This window comes from Arachis ipaensis, chromosome B9, assembly GCF_059453495.1.
Source record: "Arachis ipaensis isolate K30076 ecotype BB chromosome B9, ASM5945349v1, whole genome shotgun sequence".
Taxonomy (NCBI): domain Eukaryota; kingdom Viridiplantae; phylum Streptophyta; class Magnoliopsida; order Fabales; family Fabaceae; genus Arachis; species Arachis ipaensis.
The window spans coordinates 108,927,834-108,952,774 of record NC_142444.1 but is presented as its reverse complement, the minus strand read 5'-3'; the positions used below and the strand labels follow the sequence as shown (position 1 = coordinate 108,952,774).

The 24,941-nt window shown below is 37.1% G+C and overlaps 1 pseudogene; it reads right to left on the bottom strand.

Annotated features, from left to right (window-relative positions):
- Nucleotides 1–13,569: 13,569 nt before the first annotated feature.
- The window catches only part of LOC148545856 (uncharacterized), a 44,146-nt pseudogene continuing 32,774 nt past the window's right edge, over nucleotides 13,570–24,941 (bottom strand).

The following is a 24,941-nucleotide window of genomic DNA, read 5'->3' as shown; positions in this document are numbered from 1 at the left end:
TATAAAAAGTTTGAGTAAAAGTTTGCCTCAAACTTTTACTCAAACTTTTACTCAAACTTTTATGATTCATGGCCCGGTTCACAATGGGTTTCTCTCCAACTCCAAGAGCAATCAACAGAGGCTTTTGTCAACCCAATTCCATCAAGAGCAAGGGCCCAATTAACACCACTCAAAGGTACAAGAGATAGTTAGAATAGAAATTTCATTTTAATTGTAATTTGTTTTGAATTTTATTTTTATTTTGTAAAAATGCCTATATAAGGCATCATTCTCATTTTAGAAAGTAAGCCCGAATAGAGAGAATAGGAGGCGAGCTCCACTAGGGAGCATTAGGAATATAGAACTCTCTCTCTTTAGTTTTTCTTTTTGTTTTAAATCTTGGGTTGAGAATTGAAGAAATTCTGTTTCAATCTCACCTTGAGAATTCTCTCTGTTTTCTTCTTCTGCAATTTTAATCTCTCCTCTACTACAAGTTCCTTTGCTGCAAGTTTACAATTTAATTTACATTGAGCTTGATTTTGATCTTTGGTTCTCATTGCTTTCTGTTCTCACTAAATTCAATTTACATTCAAGCAATTTAATTCTTCTGCAAGTGCTCTGCATTTTACATTTCTGTTCATGATCTGATTTACTTTTCCTGCAAGTTTAATTTTCTCTAAGCTTTGATCTATTGCTCTCTTTAATTTCCAGCACCCACTCCCCTTTACATTTAATGCAATTTTACTTTTCTTGCAATTTAAGTTTTAGCTATTTTACTTTCTTGTTCTTTAAGTTACTTGCAATTTTACTTTCTGCACTTTATAATTCCTGCAAAATTACATTCTGTTGGCTTCAATTGTCACTCAAATCACTCAATGTTAGCTTGACTAAACTAATCACCCACTAAAGTTGCTTGATCCATCAATCCCTGTGGGATCAACCTCACTCACGTGAGTTTTATTATTTGATGCGACCCGGTATACTTGCCGGTGAGATTTATGTGTTTTGGAGAATTCGTTTTTCCGCAAAAACACCATTAAGTTTTTGGCGCCGTTGCCGGGGATTGATTTAGATCAACAATGATTAAGTGGGTGAGAAGTCTAGATCAAGCATTTTCTTTATTTTTGTTCTCTGTTCTAAGTTGAAACCAAGGTGTTTGAGTTATTGCCTCACTATGAAATTCTTTCTCTATGACATGAATTTCAAATTTCATTGATGTTTACAAAATACAAATGGAGTTCAACTCATCTTATGGTCAAACAAAATTTTATGGGATATCACCCACCATCACCAATCTCTAATGGTGGTTGGGAATATCACCAAGAAACTTCAAATTCTGGGCATTCCAATTCATGGAGCTATGCTTCAGAACCACAAGATGAGAAAGAAAATTATATGGGATATTTCCCTCCATCACAAAATGATGCAAGTCATGATTCTAATGGTGGCTGGGGGGAGCAAAACCAGAAAACATTTAAGAACCCATATTTCACTTATCAAGAGCCATCTTCACTTGAACGTACCTCCAATTCACTTATGCAAAATTGTCCAACCTCACCTTCCAGTTTTTCATCTGAAAATTTTTCATCACTGGACTTTGGCTCCACACAAAATTCTTGCCAAAGCTCACCACCCACACAAATTTCAATGAACCAAGGCCTCTCAAAGCTTGAGATCATGTTTGAAAAATATGAGAGAGAGGCACAAAAATTCTGGAAAAGGCAAGAAGCTCTCTCCAAAAATATGAATGGAGATTTAGAGAAAATAAGGAGGAGCTTAGAACCACTGAGAAAGAAAAATGAAGGCCAATTGATGGATATGAAGGAGAAAGTGGAAGAGCAAGATAAGGAGGTCACTGCATCAAGTGAACTTTCAATGAAGAATGAGGTGGTTGAAAATGAAACTGCACTTGAGATGACAAGAGCACATGGCAACTCACAACTCTCACAAACCTCCCTGGACCAAAACGCCTCAACACTTGAATCCATGATTGAAAGGTATGAAGAGGAGATGAAGAAAGCTTGGGAAGATCAACAAACCTCCTCAATGAAAAAGCTATTAAGTCAAATGTTGGGTGCAAGGGAGGAAGTGGAAGAGCAAGAAAGTGAGAAAGACAACCAAAGAATTTCAAACTCAAGTGAAGCAGAGAAGTACATGAAGGAAGAATCCACAGAACCACCATTGCAAGAGACTCTTGATGAAGACAAAACTCCAATAATCACACAGCAACCAAGTCGTAAATTCAAGGAAGTGAAGGCAATTAACAAAAGCACCAAGAAGAGGATTGTGACCAAGCTACAAAAGACAATATTCATGAAGAAAAGAAGGTTAACTCCAAGCAATCCTCCCCCTGATCCAGCAAGCAAGCTCAATCAAGCCATTAACAAAAGAAAGCTTGCTGAGGAGAGACTAAGACAGGGGGTAATAGCTGAATCTTCTCCTCCCTTGAGGTCATTCCTCTTAACAAACTGGAAGAAGAGGAAGAAAGTAAAGAACAAAATGCCAACAGTAGGTAACGTTTCTCTTCTATTCTTTGTCTTCTTTCTTTGCTTTGTTTAAATTCAATAAATTGGCATATGGTTACATTCTAAGTTTGGTGTTGCCATGCAACACATTGTTTTCAATCTCTTTGGATGATTGCATCAATTCTACATGGAAGTGTCACACTAAGATTCTAAGTTTGGTGTGCCACTTAATTTTCTATGCAATACATCCAGCAACATCACTTGTTTGCATAATCATAATGCCTTACAGTGTTATCTTTCATTTAGTTAGACAATTTTAGTTTTCTTTTTTTTGAGTCATTTTCTTGTTTTTAAATGCTTTCTTTTATTTACTGTGTTTGTTAATACACTACCAAGAGAGCTTTATTCATGATAGATTCTTGGCTTGGTAATTGTATTTAGCATATAACAGTTTCTTTCATTTAGTTTTATTTCAAATAAATTGACATGTGGTTGCATTCTAAGTTTGGTGTTGCTATGCAACAAAAATTTATTTCCAATCCTTACAAGATACTTGCATCAATTCTAAGTGAAAGTGTCACACTAAGTTTGGTGTGCTACTTATTCTTTATGCAAAGTATTATGCTCACCTTCTTAAGTTTGCAATCACAAGGTCTCTGTCTCCTGTGCCTTGATTGTTATCTTTAATTTTGCTTGTTTAAAACACATGTACTACTAACTTTTCATTGTGTAAGACATTCATGATCCATCTTAGCCCCATAGCTATTGTTCTAATTGTTGCTTGAGGATGAGCAAACATTCTGAGTTTGGCAAGGGAAGGAGGAGGAATAGAGGAAAAAGGACAATAATAATGAAGATGAACTACAAGGTTGTAGAGTTCCTTTTCTCCTCATTTGTTTTCCAGCACTTAAAATGCATGATTGTCTTTATGTTCTCTGTGTGCATGTGTGGTATGAATAAGCATAGCTTGAATACTGATTTGCAACATGGTGCCATGCCATTATGACTACCAACTTGAGTTTTGTAAAGCTTAAAGCAGTAAAGTATCATGATCATAAACAAACAAGGCATTAAAGAAGATTTTAGCATGTGCATAAAAGTATTGGAAAGCTAGTATGATTAATTGTTGCTCAATTGCATTGGATTTTATTTAATTGAAGTTTTCATCTAGTACATTTTGTGAAATCTTTTGAAAATCATGAAAACCTTGAAGAAGCAAATACAATTAAAGCAAGAAAAGAAAAAGGGAAAGAATGAGAAAGCTGAAGGCTCTGAGTACCAATGGCAATTTATTTGCTAAGTACTTGTGGTGTTTATGTATCAAGCCAAATGCTTGAAAACAAAACATTTAGAAGTCAAGGTTAGGTTCAAAGTGCAAAAGCACTCCCTCAAAGCTCAAGGCTCTGAGCATCAATGATTAGAGAGTCAAGAAAAGAAAAGAAAAAATTGAGATTAATAAAGTCCTCTAATCAAATGCTTGTGGTGCTTATGTATCAAGTGGTAATACTTGAAAACAAAGCATTTAGAAGTCGTAGCTTTGTTATCAACTCATGGGGCAAAGCACCCAAAAGGAGAAGCTAAATAAGAAAATCAAAAGCTTGTTTCAAGGAAGAAATATAAGAGAAAGATTTCATAAATTGAGCTAGATAGAAACATCAATCATTTACATCTCTTTTGCGATTGTAGCATGCTTAGAAAACTAGCTTACCATGAAAATTGAGCTGCTACTCTTCTTACCTTGGATTGTCAATCTTTAAATGCATGATTCTTTTCTTGCTTGGGGACAAGCAAGGTTTAAGTTTGGTGTTGTGATGACATGTCACCATGTCATGTTTTTCTATGCTTTTTCATACAAGAAATTTATGATTAGTGCTTAAATATTGCATTCTTTGGTGCTTAAATGGTATATTTCTTTGATCTTTTGATTTGATAAACTTTGTAGGAAATAAGAAGAAAAAGAAGCAAAAAGAGCACAAAATAAGCTAAAAAGAAGAAAAGAGGAATTTTGGGCACACTTTGAAGTTGGAGCAAACTTTGGAGGCTTAGGCCACGCTTCTAAAAGCGTGACCCATGACCAAATCAAGAAAGAGAAGCGTGGCCCAAACGAAGAAAAGCGTGGCTCAAAACAAAGAGCAAGAGAGGACAAAAAAGCTTGAGCTAAAGTTTGCCTCAAACTTTAGCTCAAACTTTTGGAGGAGCTTGACTACACCCTGGAGGGAGCAAAAGCTTGCGCCAACGTTTGCCTCAAACTTTTTGGCAAACGTTGGCACCACAAAACAAACACCCTGGAGGAAAAAGCTTGCGCCAACGTTTGCCTCAAGCTTTTTGGCAAACGTTGGCGCCACACACCTCACAGCCTGAAGGGGTATACTTCTAACAAGAATAACTTGAGCTACAGAGCTCCAAATGAGGTGATTCCAAAAGCAATGGAAAGTAGGAATCGAGAGCTTTCCAAGCATATATGGCACTGCATGGTGGACACTAAAATTGAGGGAGAAAACTGCCCCGCAATGTGCATAAATGAACATGGTGGCAACCTGCAGTGAGGCCAACTGACCCCTGCACCTTCGACGGAGTATAACTCGAGCTGTGGAGCTCCAATTGATGCGCTTCCAAAGGAATTGGAAAGTAGACATTTAGGGATTTCCAACAATGTATAATAGTATGGGGTGGACAATATGTTTGAGCCTCCAGAACTGGCGTTTTCGACCACGTTTGAGGCAAACTTTACCTCAAACGCTGCACACCAAGGCCAGCGACCTTGTCCTCTTCAAATGAGCATAACTTGAGTTGTAGATGTCCAATTGAGGTGATTTTAATTGGGTTAGAAAGCTGACATTCAGAGATTTCTAACCATATATAATAGTCTATAGTGGGCATGAAATTTGCAACGTTGACAAGCAGACAAAGTAGTACCCCAACATGCATGCAAGAAGGCCCAACGTTTGGCTAAAAGTTTGACCTCAAACTTTAGCCCAAACGTTGGTAGCAGCAAATAAGGGCAGCTGGTATAAAAAGTTTGAGTAAAAGTTTGCCTCAAACTTTTACTCAAACTTTTATGATTCATGGCCCGGTTCACAATGGGTTTCTCTCCAACTCCAAGAGCAATCAACAGAGGCTTTTGTCAACCCAATTCCATCAAGAGCAAGGGCCCAATTAACACCACTCAAAGGTACAAGAGATAGTTAGAATAGAAATTTCATTTTAATTGTAATTTGTTTTGAATTTTATTTTTATTTTGTAAAAATGCCTATATAAGGCATCATTCTCATTTTAGAAAGTAAGCCCGAATAGAGAGAATAGGAGGCGAGCTCCACTAGGGAGCATTAGGAATATAGAACTCTCTCTCTTTAGTTTTTCTTTTTGTTTTAAATCTTGGGTTGAGAATTGAAGAAATTCTGTTTCAATCTCACCTTGAGAATTCTCTCTGTTTTCTTCTTCTGCAATTTTAATCTCTCCTCTACTACAAGTTCCTTTGCTGCAAGTTTACAATTTAATTTACATTGAGCTTGATTTTGATCTTTGGTTCTCATTGCTTTCTGTTCTCACTGAATTCAATTTACATTCAAGCAATTTAATTCTTCTGCAAGTGCTCTGCATTTTACATTTCTGTTCATGATCTGATTTACTTTTCCTGCAAGTTTAATTTTCTCTAAGCTTTGATCTATTGCTCTCTTTAATTTCCAGCACCCACTCCCCTTTACATTTAATGCAATTTTACTTTTCTTGCAATTTAAGTTTGAGCTATTTTACTTTCTTGTTCTTTAAGTTACTTGCAATTTTACTTTCTGCACTTTATAATTCCTGCAAAATTACATTCTGTTGGCTTCAATTGTCACTCAAATCACTCAATGTTAGCTTGACTAAACTAATCACCCACTAAAGTTGCTTGATCCATCAATCCCTGTGGGATCAACCTCACTCACGTGAGTTTTATTGTTTGATGCGACCCGGTATACTTGCCGGTGAGATTTATGTGTTTTGGAGAATTCGTTTTTCCGCAAAAACACCATCAAGTCTTAGGAAGACAAAGAAGTTGCTACCCTGTTTGACCTTTTCTGCTGCTGGACAGATTTAACAACCTAACTTTAAAAATTTGCCATAAATTGTATATTTAACAAAAAGGTCCCAAATTTTCCAGTTTAGTTCCTTATATACCCAAGTTTAGCCCAAACTTAGTCTCATGCAATTCCGATTATTACATAATTAGTTACAGCATATGCAATACCACCACAACACAACTGTATATTCTTATTAACAAACACCAACCCTAATCCATCATAAATAAATATAAGAGCACACCATTAATAACTTCCACACCTTATAATTCAAATATATATCCACCAACAAATCTATTCCAACAACATTACAAGTCTAATCATTAAATATAACAAACAATTCAACTTATTCTATGGTTCCTCTAACCTAAGTTTTCACAACATCGTAAATATTAAACGTGCGAAACTTAAACCATACCTTGGCCGATCACTTAATTCACCCAAGGCAGCCTCTCAACACAAAATTACAGCCCCTCTAAGCTCAAGTAAAATAGTCACAAACTAAGCTTTGATCACCAACAAGCCTCCAAATATTCCCAATTAAATTCCAATGCATATATACCCACTTAATCTACACCTAATATATATATATATATATATATATATATATATATATATATATATATATATATATATATATATATATATATATTCTAATTTCAGTTTTCCCATAATAAATACAAGATTAAGCTAGGGTTAGGGTATCCTTACCATACCCATATGCTCAATAGCTTGAACCCATAAGTCCCGAAAGCTAACTTGAACCTACCAAATTGTTCCATGGGTTTCGTAGAGCTCGTTGCGGTGAACGTGTAGTCGCAAACGGTTTGTCAATCGGAGCTCCGGATCAAAAGTTATTGAGAGGTGAAGTTTGAGTGAGGGTTAGGGAGCTCTCTTCCTCCCCCAACCTGTTTTGCATGTTTGATGCAGAATGGGGAAGAAGAGCTTCTGTCCCCTTTTTAAGTATGTGTCCGGTTGGACCCACAGGTCCGATTTGAAATCCGGTTCAACCGGTTTGATCTTTTCGGTCCAATATTGGGCCAAATTTTCGAAATTGATATCAAAATTCTCGTTTCGACGAGCTCTATCCTATTCTGATATTAGTTTTACATTTTTAACTTTTCTAATTAAAATGCAATTTATTAACTAATTATTTACCGTTTTTAGCGGGGTTTACATGGTGTAGTCACCAAGAACCTTTCTTGCCTCTCCTTCGTGATTAGGCTCGGCTACCATGCTTTCAGCTTCTTGTTCGAAATTTTCTGAAAAGTTTCTTCTGGAGTGTTGTGCTTTAGCTTATTGTAAACGCCTCCTTAGAGTTTTTTCAGGTTCAGGGTCAGGATTAAAGAGAGGCTCTTTATCTATATTCTTGGTCATAAACAAGAAAAGAAAACAAGAAAGATGAAGAATGAGAGCTCTATGTTCAATAATAAAGGACTCCCTGTGAGATGTGAAGAATAAAGGAAAGACGAATGAAGATAGAGAGGAGAGAAGAAGAATTCGAATAAGAGAGAAGAAGAATTCAAAAGTTAGAAGTAAAAAGAGAAAATATTTTTGTTTTTATTTTTATTTATTAATTAATTTCAAAAAATTAAAGCTAATTAACTAAAATATTTGAAAATTAGATGATAAACTTTTGAAAATAGAAGAGAGAGATAGAAGAAATTTTTTGAAAATAGGAGAGAGAAGAATTAGTTAGGAAGTTTTGAAAAAGAAGAGAGAGAAAACAGCTAACTAATTAAGAAATATTTGAAAACAAGATAAGATAGAAGATTAGAAATGATTTGAATTTAAAATTTGAAATTAGAAAAGATAAGATAAAAATTTGAAAAAGATTTTAAAGAGATAAGATTAGAAATTTGATTTTTGAAAAAGATTTGATTTTGAAATTTAAAATTTAAAATTTAAAATTTTAAATTTTAAATTTTAAATTTTGAAACTGAATTTTAAAATTTGAATTTGAAATAAGATAAGATAAAGTTTTTGAATTTTAAAGAAAGTTAAAAAGATAAGATAAGAATTTAAAAAAGATATGATTTTTTAAAAGATTTGATTTTGAAAAGATTTGAATTTTGAAATTTAAAACTAAGATAAGATAAGATAATGATTTTGAAATTAAAATTTGAAAAAATTGTTGCTTTTTTTGAAAATTGAGATAAAGATAAGGAATGATATTTTATTTTTTTTTATTTTTGAATTTAATGAAGAAAGAGAAAAAAATAAAAAGACACCAAACTTAAAAATTTTTAGATCTAAGACACCTAGAATTCGAAAATTGCAAAAAAAAAAAAAACACAAAGAGACACCAAACTTAAAAGTTTTAAGATCTAACAAGAAGAAAAACAAGAACACTTTGAAGATCAAGAAAAACACCAAGAACAAAACTCAAAGAATTCAAAGAAAACAAGAACATACAAAGGATACCAAACTTAAAAATTTTGAAAACCAAAGACACAAATTTCGAAAATTTTTAAAAGAAAAAACACAAGGAAAAACCAAAATTAAAGATTGACACAAGATTCAACTAAAAGACACTATTTTTGAAAATTTTTAGAAAAAGACTCAAGAAATTCAAAAATCCATCAAGAACAAGAACAAAGACTCAAACCATAGATCAAGATTAATAAAGAGAAGAAAATATTTTTGAAAGCTTTTTGAAAAGAAAATAAAAGTCTCAGATAGAATAAAACTAAACCTATAAAGAAAAGGAAATTACCTAATCTAAGCAACAAGATAATCCGTTAGTTGTCCAAACTCGAACAATCCCCAACAACGGTGCCAAAAACTTGGTACGCGGAATTACACTTCGCACAACTGAACCAGCAAGTGCACTGGGTCGTGCAAGTAATACCTGAGTGAGTCAGGGTCGATCCCACGAGGATTGTGATTTGAAGCAAGCTATGGTTATCCTGTAAATCTTAGTCAGGCAGATAAAAAAGTTGATTGTTTGTTTAAAGCGCATAAAAGTAAAATAAATAAAACATTACAAGGTTGATGGTGAATGCAATGATATGGAGATGGTTAAGGCTTGGAGATGCTTTGTTCTTATAGATTAATCCGGTCTTACTGTCTACTCCAACTGTGAATGATTTCTTCTATGGCAAGTTGTATGTGATCAACGCCTTTCTTAAGGGATCACCAATACTCCTCCAGATCTGAACTCCAGGATTAGTGCGGATCCAGTCTCATTGAGGGTGAAGCTCCTGCAGTTCATTCTTTTGATGGGTTGAAAATGAAATTCCAACACCTAAACTCACCGGCAAGTGGACCGGGTCGCATCAAGTAATAATAACTCACATGAGTGAGGTCGATCCCACAGGGATTGAAGGATTGAGCAATTTTAGTTAGGTGGTTGATTTAGTCAAGCGAACAAGTGTTGATTTGAGTGATTTGTATCCAACAGAAGCTAAATTGCATGAAATTTAAAGGGAGAGGGATAAATGACTGTAAATTAAAGAGCAAAGGAAGTAAAGAAGCTGAATCTTAAAGTGTAAGTAATGTAAATTGCAGAAACTTAGATTGCAAGAAATGTAAATGACTGAAGCTTAAAGAAATATAAATTGCTTGAATTATAAAAGGATTTAGGAACTGGGATTACAGAAATTAAACAAGAAAAAAAGTAAATGACAATCAGCAGAGAAGTAGAAGAAGAATTGAGATGCAGCAGATCTAAACAAGAAAAGGAAAATTACTTGAGAAACCAAACAGAAAGTAAAATGCAGCTCAATTGCAATAGCTAAAGGAAAGTTGAAGATCTCAGGGGTGGAGGAGACTAGAAAATAAGTCTAGATCTCAAGTTCTTCCTTGATCCAACAAGAGAGTAATTGCAAGAGAAGCAGAAGACAATTGCAGAAGAAGTGGAAGATGAAAGCAGTAAAGAGAACTTAGATCCAAACCACAATTCTTTGAAATTATGCAGAAATTAAACAAGAGAGATCTTAGATCAAGAATAAAACAGAATTCCTTCAATTCTTAATCCAAGATTCAAAACAAAGAGTAGGAGGTGCAGACATAAGAACAAGGAAGAAGAGAGATCAATTCTCCTTCCCAATTCTCCAAAATAAACTCAGAGATCCAAAATCAAAGTAAAGCTCTCAAAATTACAAGTGAAAATTCTAAAAGAAGGTAAAACGTCCTTTCTAAATCAAACTAACTTCTATTTATACACTTCCTATTTATGGATTTTAGAATTTGGAGTGGACTTTTTAATTTGGTGAAGAATTGAATTAAATTAAAATTTTGGTTGATTTTTGGGCCCATGGGTGATTCCTCCCAGTAGAGTGCTCGATTGGTGCCAAGAGCATCACATTCTCCCTTGCCTTGGTCTTGCAATGTGCGTGACAAGCTCCAGGGTAGCACTCAGCTTTCCCCAAGAGTGCAGCATTGCCTTGTCTTGGCGTGCCAAATTTGCGCGACAAGCTTCCCTCTTGGCCGTGTCAAGTCTCGCGCCCACAAGCCTTGTTCCGTGTCAATGTTGCTAACAAATAAGGAAGGTAGCGCTCAGTCAATGCCAAGAGCGCAGCATCCTTCTCCTTATTAACGAGGCTCCAGGTTTGACCCTTGGTGGAAGCATTTCAACACTAATTCCCTTGTGAGGACAACAAAGGCAGCGCATGCCTTGAGTGGGGCGTCCTTAAGTTCGAACCTTTGGGGAATGCATTTGGCCAATTTTTGACTTATTTTCCTTGATGAGTAGCACCCCTTCCTCCCCTTAGGTGCTTGGTTCGATCCTTGGGGCTTTCATTGGCAAACATTACCCCTTGCAATTATTTTGGATGGAGCCCGATAAAGTGAGTGGCATTAACCGAGCATTGTGCTTTTCCTTTGCTTCCTTGGTTTATTTTTGTGCTCGGTTAAGTGGGAGAGCACAGCATTGATGCTTTGCTTCCCTGGCCTTGAGTGGCACTCTTATGGAGAGCGCTGAGCTCTTGGAGAGAGTGCAATGGTTTCTTTCCTTTGTTGAGCCACGCTTTCTCTTCCTTTAGCTACGCTTCCTTGGCCACGCTTTCTTGTTTTCTTCTTTTTCTTCACCTACAAGTAATCAAAACAACTAATCAAAGTATCACCAAATTCACAAGGTTTATAAATCATTCAAAAACCAATTAAATTTAGCTTAAACCTCATGATTTAATATCAATTAAAGGGTGGTTGATTGATTCAATAAAACCATGCAATTCCACTCCAAACCACTTATTTACAATGCAAGAAAGTGCATAAAACCTAATGAAACAAGTAAAAAATGCTTGAAAAGCTAGCATAAGATGACTTGTCATCACAACACCAAACTTAAACCTTACTTGTCCCCAAGCAAGCACTAAACATAAGAGAAAATGAAATGAAACAGAGAAGTATGCATATCCTTATTTAGCAAATAGTTGAACTTGGTTCATGGGGTTTTATGCAGACAATGATAGCTTATTTATTAAGTGCTGTTACATAGGATATGCTTCCTCAAAGGCTCACTAAGGTTGCTGCTATAATACTTCACTTTTGCTTGTTCCCTTGCTAGCTTTTCCTTCTTTATTTTGCTTAGAGAGCTTATTACTCATTGAAGGCTTGGTGGCAAATGTTGCAGCAGCCTTTTGGCTTAATTTTGCTCAATATTTCTTCACCACAGACACATGGCTCACATTTTCTTCCTAGGATCATTGATGCCCAGCATCTCTTTGGATTACTAAGTGTTTTGTAGCTAGGTTGCTCTTGATTGTGGACTTTTGGTTGGCAATCCCAAATCAGTTGATCTAAGTGGCCAAGTTTCAAAATACTCCTCAGAAGCTACTTGTCCAAGCATATCCTAGTACAAAAATACCACAGGCATATGTCCTAGGGTCTAAGCTATTGGTGTCTAGGCTTATTGTTTGTTTCTTTGCCAATTCTTGGCTTTTCTCTTTCTTTTTCTTTTTGTTTTGATTCATTCTCAAGGGAACTTTCATTAATTGACAGATTATAGCAGCAAACTAACTCACACTTCAAGGAATATGTTATTATGCAGCTTTTTGTTTTATGAGCTAACAATTGATTCAAACAAATACCACCACTAACTTTCATTCTAACTTTTGCAACATTGAACATTCACTTTTCTAGTTCAAACATTTTTTTTCTTTTATTCAAGCAGCAAGGAAACAAAACAAAATTCAAGCAAATGAAGGATGACAAGATTATGCAGATAGCATTCTTTAGCGAATTTTTCCACTTGTAACTAAATGAACATTTTAGCCAGACATATAGGGATTCCCAAGTTAAAATATTCCATCAACAACAAGGGTTAAGTGCAAATACAACCTCTTGGTTTGCAGCTTTTCATTCTTCTTTATGTTGTGTCCCTTTTGAGTCCTAATGCAGACTGTCTTTAATTGTTGGCTGTTTTCCTGCATAATCCTCAAAAGTTGCTTGCTTTTCAAGCCCTTTAAGCAACTGGTTAGTATGCAAAACTTAGTTGTGGGCTTTTGAGCTTATTTTGGTGTGTGAACACCAAACTTAGTCTCTTGCAAATGCTTCTTATGTAGCAATTTAACCATATGTGAGACCCTTCTGTCTTTGCTAAAGGTAATTGAACCATAGACTAGAAAACAGCAGATTGGTTAGCTAGTTTATCTGATTGCTTGAAGCTAGCATTATGCAGAAGGTGAGAAAGTGTTTTATGATAAGATTTTTGGTGGAACACCAAACTTAGAATCCTTCATTCTCCCTTAGATTTTTTTGGTGTGCAATACCAAACTTAGCTTCTTGCAATACAGAGAAAACTAATTAACCTTTTTATTCAAATAGCTACGAAAAGAAAACTACCTCAGGTTGGGTTGCCTCCCAACAAGCGCTTCTTTATTGTCACTAGCTTGACATCTTTCATTCTTTGATCAGTTTAAATTCTGAACCTCCTTTTCCTTGTCCCATTGACCTCATAAGTAAGGCTTTGCTCTGTGTCCATTTTCTGTGAACTGACTTTTGGTTCCCTCATCTAACAATTCAAGGCTTCCATAAGGGAGAACTTTTGTCACCAAGTAAGGGCCAGTCCATTTGGATTTGAACTTGCCAGGGAAAATTTTGAGCCTGGAGTTATATAGGAGTACTTACTGTCCTGGTTTGAACTCCTTCCTTGAGATCATCTTGTCATGCCACCTCTTGGTCTTTTCCTTGTATATCTTAGCATTGTCATAAGCTTCTAGCCTGAACTCATCCAACTCATTTAGTTGTAGCAGCCTTTTCTCCCCTGCTGCTTGAGAATCCAGGTTGAGAAGTTTAGTGGCCCAAAAAGCTTTATGTTCAAGCTATATAGGGAGGTGACTGATAAACCCCGATGTCAGTTCACACTTATTCGCAAGAAATGCATAGTTTTGTGTTTACCTTCCAATATTGCTCTATATAGGAAAACATGCTTATTTTGCCTCAAAATTGCCATATTTTAATTCTCTTCTATTGCCACTCGATGTCGTGATGTATTTGTTGAGTAATTTCAGGAATTATAGGGTAGGAATGACTTAAAAGAGAGGAAGAAAGCATGTACAAAAAGGGAGGAACTTGAAGAATTTAAATCTTGGGAGAAGCAGCATCGGCGCGCCCGTGCACTCCACGCGCACGCGTGGATGGGATTGGCTAGAAGCGGCGCGCAAGGAGGGACGCCTCCGCGCGGATCAGGAAATTTATATCTACGCGCACGCGCACTTGGCGCGCATGCGTGGAAAGCTGCACGTGACCTCATTAAAAGAAATCGTGCCTGGCGATTTCTGAGGCTCATTAGGCCCAATTTCAAGCTATTTCTGCATGGAAAAAGACCCAAGGATGCTAGGGGAAAGGGAGAGATCACTCATTTTACACAAGGACACAATTTTAGCTAGTTTTTGGTTCTTTTGTTGTTCTAGAGAGAGAAACCCTTGTTCTTTTCTAGATCTAGTTTTAATTTGATCTTTCCTTGTTGATTTGTGACTTGGATCTTGTTAAATACTAGTTTTAATTGTTCAATTTGAATTCCTTGTTACAATTTACTCATATCTTGTGATAGTTATGAATTCTTGTCAATTATCATTTTATACCCATTTCATGAATGTTATGAATCTTGACTTGTTAATGTTGCATTGATGATTTCTATATTTAGCTTTGTTGTTTGGATGATCATATGTTGATAATTGTTAGTGGGTACTTGTAGAATTCAATTTAATTGCCATTTTGAACATGTCTTTTGTTAATGCTTACCAAGTGTTTGATGAATTGTTTACTTTGATTATGGAGTAGTCTTTTTCACTCTTGGCCTAGGTCAAGGGAATTGGGTAAACTTAAGTCATTGGGTCTAATGGATTTGATGATTTGGGAGCCCTAGGTGGTCAATTTGATACTCATTGACGCCAACCCACTACTAATTTAATTAGTAGGTAGGTTAGGACTTATGGGTTGATGTGACCAAAGCCATTTGACGTACTTCAAGTCTAGGGGTAGATATTACGTACCTAAGACTTTGAGGGTAGACTTAATGAGCTTGGTTCCTTATAATTGTCAAGATATAGTTGTTAGACAAGGATGGTGACCCCAATTCCCTAGCCTAGCCAAGAGTTGCTTTTATTATTCATATTTGAAAATCAACTTTTTCAACCAATTGCTTTAGTTGTAGTTTCTTGTTTGGGTTATAATAGAATTAAGTGGAATGTTGTTTATTCATTGAAAGCACTCATGTTTTGTTTAGTTAATTGAATTAGTCGTTGCATTTTAAGATTACTTGCTTGTTAAGATTCCCATTTATTTTCATGCTCATAACTTACAATCCCGGATTTCTAAGCAATGTCGAAGCACATGTTTGCCCATTCCTTGTGAGACGACCCGAGGTTTGAATACTTCGGTTATTTCTATTGGGGTTGAACTTGTGACAACCAAATCCCTCTTCTAAATTTGATACGACCCGAGGATTGTTGTTGGTAGAGCTATACTTGCAACGAGGTTTTATTGAAGAGAACCTTTGCAAATACACACCCCTTGGGCCGCTCTATCAAATTTCTGGCACCGTTGCCAGGGAATGGTTGCAACGTATGCCTTGATATTGGTTATGTGAATATGTGAATATTGTAGATATTTTACTTCTTTCAATACCTAGCTATAGTTTAGATTTCTTTTACATTTGTGCTATGACTTTCAAGTTTGATGACTCGGTCTCAACCGAATTCTAGCTTAGCCAATTTTGATCCCGAGATTGAAAGAACTTTGTTACACACTCGGCAAGCTAGACGGCGGTTGGACTATACGCCTAGTACTTCGGCTTCTCTTGAGAAAAATACCGAATCACTAGATGTTACCGAGAGTGACTTGGAGTCCGCTACTTCCTATTCTTCTGTTGGCATTACTGATACATCTTTGCATCCTACAGGTGAGCCACACATGGCGGAGCCACGCCGGATCACTTTGCATGAGCAAGGAGCTCCGGATATCATACTTCAACCGTCGCAAGCAAGGTATCCTAACCTTAATCCGAACTTTGAGTTGAAGAGTAGCTTGATAAATCTACTTCCTAAGTATCATGGGTTGCCGGGTCAAGACCCCATCTGACATTTGAAGGATTTTCATGTTGCTTGTTCTACGGCTCAAAGGCATGGAGCCGATGTGGTAGCTATCATGGTTTTTGCCTTCCCTTTCTCTCTTGAAGCACAAGCAAAAACATGGTTCTATTCGCTACCGGATGAGATTGTGACTAATTGGGATTTCTTGAGAAGAGAGTTTCTTGATAAGTTCTTCCCACCGGAGAAGACTGAATACATCCAGAAAGAGATTTCGGGCATAATGTAAAGAGACCAAGAGAGTTTGTACGAGTATTGGTCTCAGTTCAAGAGGCTATTGGAGTCATGTCCACACCACGGAATGACCACTAATTTGCTCATTAGCTACTTTACCAGAGGTCTTTGTGCAGAAGATAGAAGATTGCTTATCTCCTCTAGTGGCGGTTCCCTTTCGAAAAATAAGATGGAGGGAGAAGCTTGGGATTTGATAAAGGATGTCGCTGAATCTACACAACATACAAGGGTGAGAAGTAATCCTCTCAAGGGTGTGGTGGAACCATCCCCTTCCGAAGCAAGTCTAACCAAGGCACTTGGGGATATGGCCGCCATCCTTACACAAATCCAAAGGGATCAAAGGGAGTATTACTCCATCAAGGCCGTCCAAGCCCCACCTCCAGTTGCTCAACTTGAAGGCCCTCCTAGAATTTGTGGTTTGTGCTCAAGCACCACACATTACAACGACCAATGCCATCAAATTCAAGAGGAACATGCCCTTGTGGTAGCCAATGTGAATTACAATAACCGTCCACCCTACCCTCCTCAAGGTCAAAATAATTACCATCAAGGCGGTAATTAACATCAAGGGTGGAGGGATAATGCGTGATAAACCACTATTTTATGGTTTATATTGTGTTTAATTGTGTGGTTTTATCATGATCTTTGCCCACTTATTCATTAAATAAGCATGCATTTATATTTCCTTCCTAAAGATGTTTTATGGTTGAAAACTTGCTTCCTAGAGACTTTTAATTATGTATTTTATTTCTCCTTTATTTCATTCGATGCCGTGATCTGTGTGTTAAGTGTTTCAGGCTTTATAGGGCATGAATGAGTTGGAGATTGGAAGGGAAGCCTGCAAAAATGGAAGGAACACAAGAAATTGAGGAGATGACCAGCGAGAGGCGACGCGGCCACATGGATGACGCGACCGCGCGGAAGAGAGCAAATTGCAGTGACGCGGTCGCATGGATGACGCGACCGTGTGGCATGGAATAGCACGAGTGACGCGGCCGCGTGGACGACGCGCCCGCGTAGTAAAGCGAAACGCGAATGACGCGTCCGCATGAGCGACACGATTGCGTGACGTGCGCGATCTGCATAATTTGCAGAATCGCTGGGGGCGATTGCGGGCCGTATTCTGACCCAGTTTTTGGCCCAGAAAGGCAGACTAGAGCTAGAGAACATGCAGAAACCAAGGAGAAGATTCATTCCGCATAGTTTTTAGTTTTCAGATCTAGTTTTCACTCCTCCTCTAGGTTTTCTCTCTACACATTCATAGTTTAGGATTGGTTATTTTCATTATTTTTGCATTGGGATATTGAGAAGAGTTATTGCCTCATCAAGACTTCGTCATTCTAGTTTGTTTTCTTTACTTAGTTTACTCTTCCATGTTCTTTGCTTTGTTTAATTTTACCATTGGAATATTTTTAGGATTATTTAATACAAGGATCACTTTTATTTTTAATTAATCTTTTCCTCATTATTTACAATGTCTTTCTTTTATTCTTTTTCATATGCTATGAATTTTACATTTACAATGAGTGAGTAGTTCCGTAACTTGATGGGGAGTTGATTGAAAGGAACCCTTGAGTTGGAAGGTTTAAGAGAAAGATTGTAATTGGGTTATTGTTGGTTTACTCTCTAGTTCCTGACACCAATCCTCCTGAGAGTGGATTGGGACTTGTGGATAGAACAGCATTCCAACTTGTTTGACCTTCCCCTACTTAGTAAGGGATAACTAAACGAAATAACTCTCAATTGTCAATTAATCTTGAGAGTATTCAATCAAGAATAGGGCTTCCATGTAATCAACTCCCAGTCAAGGCTTTTATTTAAATCTATATAAATTCTCTAATTTAATTTTCTGCCATTCAACCAAAACCTTTTTGAAAATATTCTGATTAATAAAATAGCACCCTTTCCTACAACTCGTTGGGAGACGACCTGGGATTCATACTCCCAGTATTTTAATTTTAAATTTCTGTGACACCTTTCTAAATTGATAGGCAAATTTCTGGCAAGTTAAGAACTATACTTGCAACGTATATAAATTAACAATTTTTAATTCGATAATTTTTGCCCGCATCAATTTTTGGCGCCGTTGCCGGGGAATTGCAAACGTGTGCCTTATTATTGGTTATTGTAAATATTTACTTTTTGCTTGTTTATTTGTTTTTATTTTTATTTTTATTTTTTCATAAATTAAGAGGTTATTGGTTTTTATTTAGTATTAAAAAAAATTTAAAAAAAAAAAATTTTTTTCTTAGTGTTCACCTTGATCTTCAAGTTGTTCTTCGTGTTCATCTTGACCTTCAAGTTGTTCTTAATTGTTTTCTTCATTTTGATCTAAAAATTTTAAATTTGGTGTCATTTTATTGTTTTTCTCTTTCCTCATTTAATTCAAAAATATATTTTCTCTTTATTTTAATTGAATTTTCAAAATTTGCATTTAAAATTTTTCAAAAATCATATCTTTTTCAAAATCTTATCTTATCTTATTTCAAAAATCAAATTTCGAAATTCAATATTTAAATTCAAATTTCAAAAAAAAATTTTAAAAATTCAAATTTCAAAAAAAAATTTTAAATTCAAAATTTCAAATTTCAAAATTTAAAATTTAAAATTTAAAATTCAAATTTCAAAATTTAATTTTCAAATTCAAAATTTAAATTTCGATAACCTTTTAATTTAAATTTATTTTTATTTTTGTTTTTAATTTTTTATTAGCTACTATGAATTCTCACTCCTCTCGCTTCATGTTTGATTCGAATGTTGTTGTTAGGAATGGAAACTATAATGAGAACTGGCATCAAGGTTGGAAGAATCAAAGATGGGAGGAGCCACAAGGATTTAATCAACTCTCATGGCAACAACCACCTCCAATGGACTATCAACAACCATTCTGTGATGCATATCAAGGCAATGCTATGGTGAGCGCTCTTTTGATTATCAACAACCACCACCATACGCCTATGAACCCCCTCCTCAACATAACTTTGGACCACCAAACTCACAAGCCCCTTTCCGCCATTCACCTCCATATGACCCTAACCCTCAACCACCATACCAACCACCTTATGAGCCATATGAACCATATATAGAACCACCCCAATTCCAACCCAATTACACACAAGAACCACCACTTCAATATTCACCATCTCAATATCCATCAATCTAAGAGCACTATGATCCTATTTATGAAAGCCGAGTGCATCAAGAGACAAAGGATCCTTTCAAAGAAACAGTGGATTGATTTCAGGCAACCATTCGTCAATTGGGGCAAGCAATAAATCGATTAGCTTCCTGATGTTCGGACACTCAAGGAACCCCATGGCTTCATGTGGACAATCTAATGAAGAACGTAGCATGAAGGAGATACTAGAAACTCCAGTGAACAGTACAGAGCATGACTTTGTACTGGAACAAGTGGAGGAAGCCGGAATTATTGAAGAAGAAGAAGTGGTTGAAGACTTAGGAGATGCAGAACCTCCATGGGAAAGTCCAGTCATAGAACCCTCTTCCAAGACGTTTGAAATTGATGCTGAGGAGGGTGTACAACCTCCAAGGCATATCACAGTTGAAGACTTGGAAGAGGTTGATCAAGAGATGGAGATTCAAGAAGAAGAAGCACAACCTCCCTTGCCCTTGGAAAGAAATGAAGAGGAGATTGAATTGGAAAAAAGCTACCAAGAGGAAGAGGTTGAAATTGAAGAAACTTACAAAGAGGTGGTAATTATCAGAGAAGAGCACAAGGGAGTGGAACTTGCAATTTCATTAAAAATACCTCCCCCTAAGTTGCCATCATCCTTCACAACATTCAAGTGGGTAAAATTCATATCCCTTAGCTTTCTAATTCCACTTGAATATGGGCTACTGGAGACGGATGGTCAACTTAGAGCTTTTTGTAACATTAAGAGTAAGAGGAAGATGGCCAGTAGTAAGAATCGTCCTGCAAGGTTCATCATGGTTGGAAGCTTTAAGTTTAAACGCAAAGGTTGGTGTAAAGCTCAATTGAATGGGTCTAGGAAGCTGTTTGGTAGCTGCAGTGAGAATTCAAATTACTTATCACCCAGTTGGAAAAATACAGATCCCGACAAGGATGGGTGTAAAAGCAAGATTTGGGATCCTGGAATCTGCTCTGACACTTGTTACCCCGGGAGCCTAAGAATCTGTTTGAAGCTTCTTAAGGGCTTTACATGCTTAGTTTGGGACCCCGGAGGCTACTGGAGATGTAAACATTGGTGGAGATTTTTGGATGAGTTCAAGCACAAGCCACCATAACAGGGAGCTCACCAAATGTCCAACTTAAGGATTTTAACTAAAAGTGCTAGGTGGGAGACAACCCACCATGGAATGATCGTTCCTTTTTCAATTTTAATTTTATTTAGTTTTGTTTGTTTTTGAATTTTATTTTATTTTATTGAACCTAGAATCATGCATAGCATTCACATTAAGCATTGCATTCTGCATTTTACAAAAAAAAAATCTCACGCGACGCGACCGCCTCAGTGACGCGTCCGCGTCGCAAGGAGATGGGTGAAAAATAAAAAAATGAACAGAGAGTCACGCGAGAGCGTGGTTGGAGGCGTGCCAATGGCACAAATCGTCCCATGCGATCGCGTCGCTGATGCGACCACGTCATACGGGAATAATGGCCTCCCACGCGATCGCGCGCCCCACGCGGCCGCGTGACTAGGATTTCGGCGTAATAATGGTGCACAGCTGAAAGTTGTGCTAGAGTGGTGCTGGACTAGCGCTGGACGCACAGTCCCCCTCACGCGACCGCGTGTCCCACGCGACCGCGTCGTACCCCAAAAACTGCTCACTCACGCGATCGCATTCCCCATGCGATCGCGTCACCTAAAATTTGGCATTTAATGATTTTGAACAGAGAGTTATGCGAGTGCGAGGCAACCCTCGCGCCACTGGCACAAACCGGGTCACGCGATCGCGTGACCGACGCGACCGACGCGACCGCGTCAATCACCTTAAGCGCAAGTCGCGCGACCGCGTGCCCCATGCGATCGCGTCGTTTGCGGCGCACAGTTTTCCTAATTTTGCCAAATATCATATCTCTTTTTCTCCCCAAATCCTATTTTCTCTTTTCCCTCCTTATTTCTTCCTTCCCCCTTCTTCCTTCTATTTCACCTTTCACTCTCTCTCTCTCACCTCCATTAACAAGGTTTTATTTTCTTCTTCCCTCCTTCCTCTTCTATCATTCCTTTTATTTTATATGTTATTTTATTTTCTTTTCTTTTTCTTTTCATTATTCATATTTTCTTTCTTCTTCTTTCCTTTTTACATGGTGTTAGAATTTTATTTGAGTCATTATTCTTCATTATATGCTTGTGTATTGCAAATTGTTTGGCAATTATATATTATTTTCTTTAAAGGGTTGCTTGCATGTTCACTTTAATACTTTCTATACCTTATTCACCATGCATGCTATGTGTTTGTGAAAAAGCCCATATGGCATTATGCACCTCTCTACATTATTCTATTCTACTATTCAATGCTTGCTTTTCATAAACTCCCTCTACTATTGTATTAATTAAACTTAATTATCAATACAAACGTGATGGTTTGTTATAAAGTGATGCTTGATCTATGCTACTCATGCCCTTTTCCGGCATGCCAATAAACACCTTGCATTCACTTGTTATTATATGCACTAGTTATTTTCCAATAATGACTTTTCACATGTACTCATGAGAATGTGTTAATGTCAGCTACCTCCTAATGTGCATCCATCACCACCTTTTCCGTTCTCTTCCTTGCTATTATCTCTTTGAAATTAATTTACTTTCTCTTCCCTTTTTCAGGATGGCCACCAAGAAAGGAAAGGAGAAAGCTACTCCCAAACCACCAGCAAGAAGAGGAACTAAAAGAGCACTAGTGGCAGAACCCTCCTCCACTGCAGTAAAGCCCTCAACAAAGAAGATTAAGAGGATAATAAAGGTTGATGATAAAGAAAGAGCCTTTCCAGCAAAGGACACTGCACGATTTTCCAATCGTTACTGTGAGCAGATGTTCCCCATCCTGGCAGAAAGAAATTACAACAACGAATACCTTCTTCTCCTCCCGCCCAATATTGCTACCTTTGTTGAGCCGCAAATTGCCCGAAGATAATGGGATTTCCTACAGAGACAGCCAAGGCAGGTCAATCTTTCTTGGGTAGTCGAGTTCTACTCCAACTTCCACCTGCCAACTCTGTAGTCTGTCTATGTTCATCAGAAGCAAGTCCCCATTACAGAAGAGGCCATTCAAAAAGCTCTATGTCTTCCCCCTATTCCAGACGGAATGGACGCCTTTCAAGAAGCCGCACTCAAGCGCCATATGTACCAATTTGACTGGGAAGCTGTTCTCAGAGTTATCGCACTACCTGGCAGCCGTTAGATCTACGGATACCATCGTACCCGCCCTAAGGGAATATCGGCTTCAGCACTTACCTTGGAGGCTCACGTATGGGCACAGATCATGTCCCATTACGTCTTTCCAAGCACTCACGAGTCCTCCTTCACTGCGGACATGGCCGTTCTACTATGGTGCATCCTTACAAACCAGCCTCTGAATCTACCAAGACATATCCGGAATGCCATGGGACACATACAAATTGTGGGCAACCTACCTTTTCCCGCCTTAGTCTCAGATCTTGTCTCAGCCGCCGGAGTTTCTTGCAGAGCTGGAGACACCAAAGCCATGCTTCCATGGGATGATCAGTATGTCCCCGATGGGAAGTACCTTAGACTTCCAACAGCCACTATCAGCCAGCACACTGAACCAGTTGAAGACATCCATTCTTCAACACCACAAGCACTTACAACAGACGAACTGCTCCAGCAGATAATCGAAAGGTTGGATCGGCAAGAACAGAAAGCAAAGTTAAGAGAGCGCCGTAACGAGCGCTGATTCAAACACCTCAAGGAGCTACTCAAGGGACACTTCAAGGACTCAGACACACCGGACTCCACTTCTTTTACCAGCACAGGGAGCCATGATGGTCCTGACTGTGGAGATACTGCTACCAGCCCACCCCTGTTCCTGACAGATAGCACTGAGGACGGTGCAAAGCCTTAAGTGTGGGGAGGTCGGTCAGTACCTGACTTCCGGAGGTAATTTCTCTTCCCTAGCACCAATAAATTAGGATATTTTAGTTAGATTTTCTTTTTTTTATAGAATAGGATAAACTGCATAGTAATAGGTTAGTTGCATGCATGTTCTACTTGATTGAAAAGACAATAAGTTTCTTCTAAGACTTTATCTTTGGAACAAAATTTCACTAATTTTTAAAATTTTTTTATGATAAATCTGCTTGAAGTTGTATTTGGAACATGATTTTTGAGCTAAAGAACACAGAACCTGTGAAGATTTGAGCCTTTATGTATGGTTACATTATTTAACCATAATTATTTTATTCTTGTGTGTTTACTTCTCTATGATTGTAATCTATATTTTCTTTCATCCTATATGTCCAATATTTATTATATTTGTATGCCTGCATATGATTGATGCCATTATTTGTTTAAACTCACTTATCCAAATTAAGCCTACCCTTTTCAATTACCTTTGTTAACCACTTTGAGCCTTTAAATCCCATTTGTTCTATATTTCACCACATTACTAGCCTTAAGCGGAAAAACAATTGTATATCCCAAATTGAATCTTTGGTTAGCTTAAGATAGAATTGTGTGTGCTAGTTAAATATGGGAAATTATGGGAACAAAAGTTATTAAGGGAATGTGTCATGATAATACAATGGGAATTTGGATACCTACTCATGTGAAACTATAAGAATTAAAAATCTATGTGCATTGATAAGCTATGTTTATTTTTATGTCTATATTTTATAAAAAAAATCAATAAACAAATAAGGGGACAAAATTACCCCAATGCTGAATTAAGAATTCAAAGATCAATGCACATATGATAAAATTAAAATAAAAAGTTGATACATGAGTATGGAATGTAAAAGGGAATTCTGGGTAGCTAGGTATGAATTCTAAGGTTACATTAAATATATAAAGGTTGGGTTAATTAAAGATTCAATTTATAAGCTCACTTAACCATAATCAGTGAGGGTTCAATACTTGAATTTCCATGTTCTCTGCTTTCATGAGCTATCTTCTTGCACTTTTATCTGTCTTACTGTATAATGATAGAATTAGTGGAATTTGATTTGTAATTGTTTTGAAGAGCTTATTTACTTTTGATCAAGTGGGTAAGAATCATATAGTTGCATTCATATATATAGGATTGCGTTGCATTGCATGAGTTTCTACATGTTCATACTTATTTATTTTATCTCCTTCAATTAAGCATGAGGACATGCTAATGTTTAAGTGTGGGGAGGTTGATAAACCACTATTTTATGGTTTATATTGTGTTTAATTATGTGGTTTTATCATGATCTTTGCCCACTTATTCATTAAATAAGCATGCATTTATATTCCCTTCCTAAAGATATTTTATGGTTGAAAACTTGCTTCCTAGAGACTTTTAATTATGTATTTTATTTCTCCTTTATTCCATTCGATGCCGTGATCTGTGTGTTAAGTGTTTCAGGCTTTATAGGGCATGAATGAGTTGAAGATTGGAAGGGAAGCCAGCAAAAATGGAAGGAATACAAGAAATTGAGGAGATGACCAGCGAGAGGCGACGCGGCCGCATGAATGACGCGACCGCGCGGA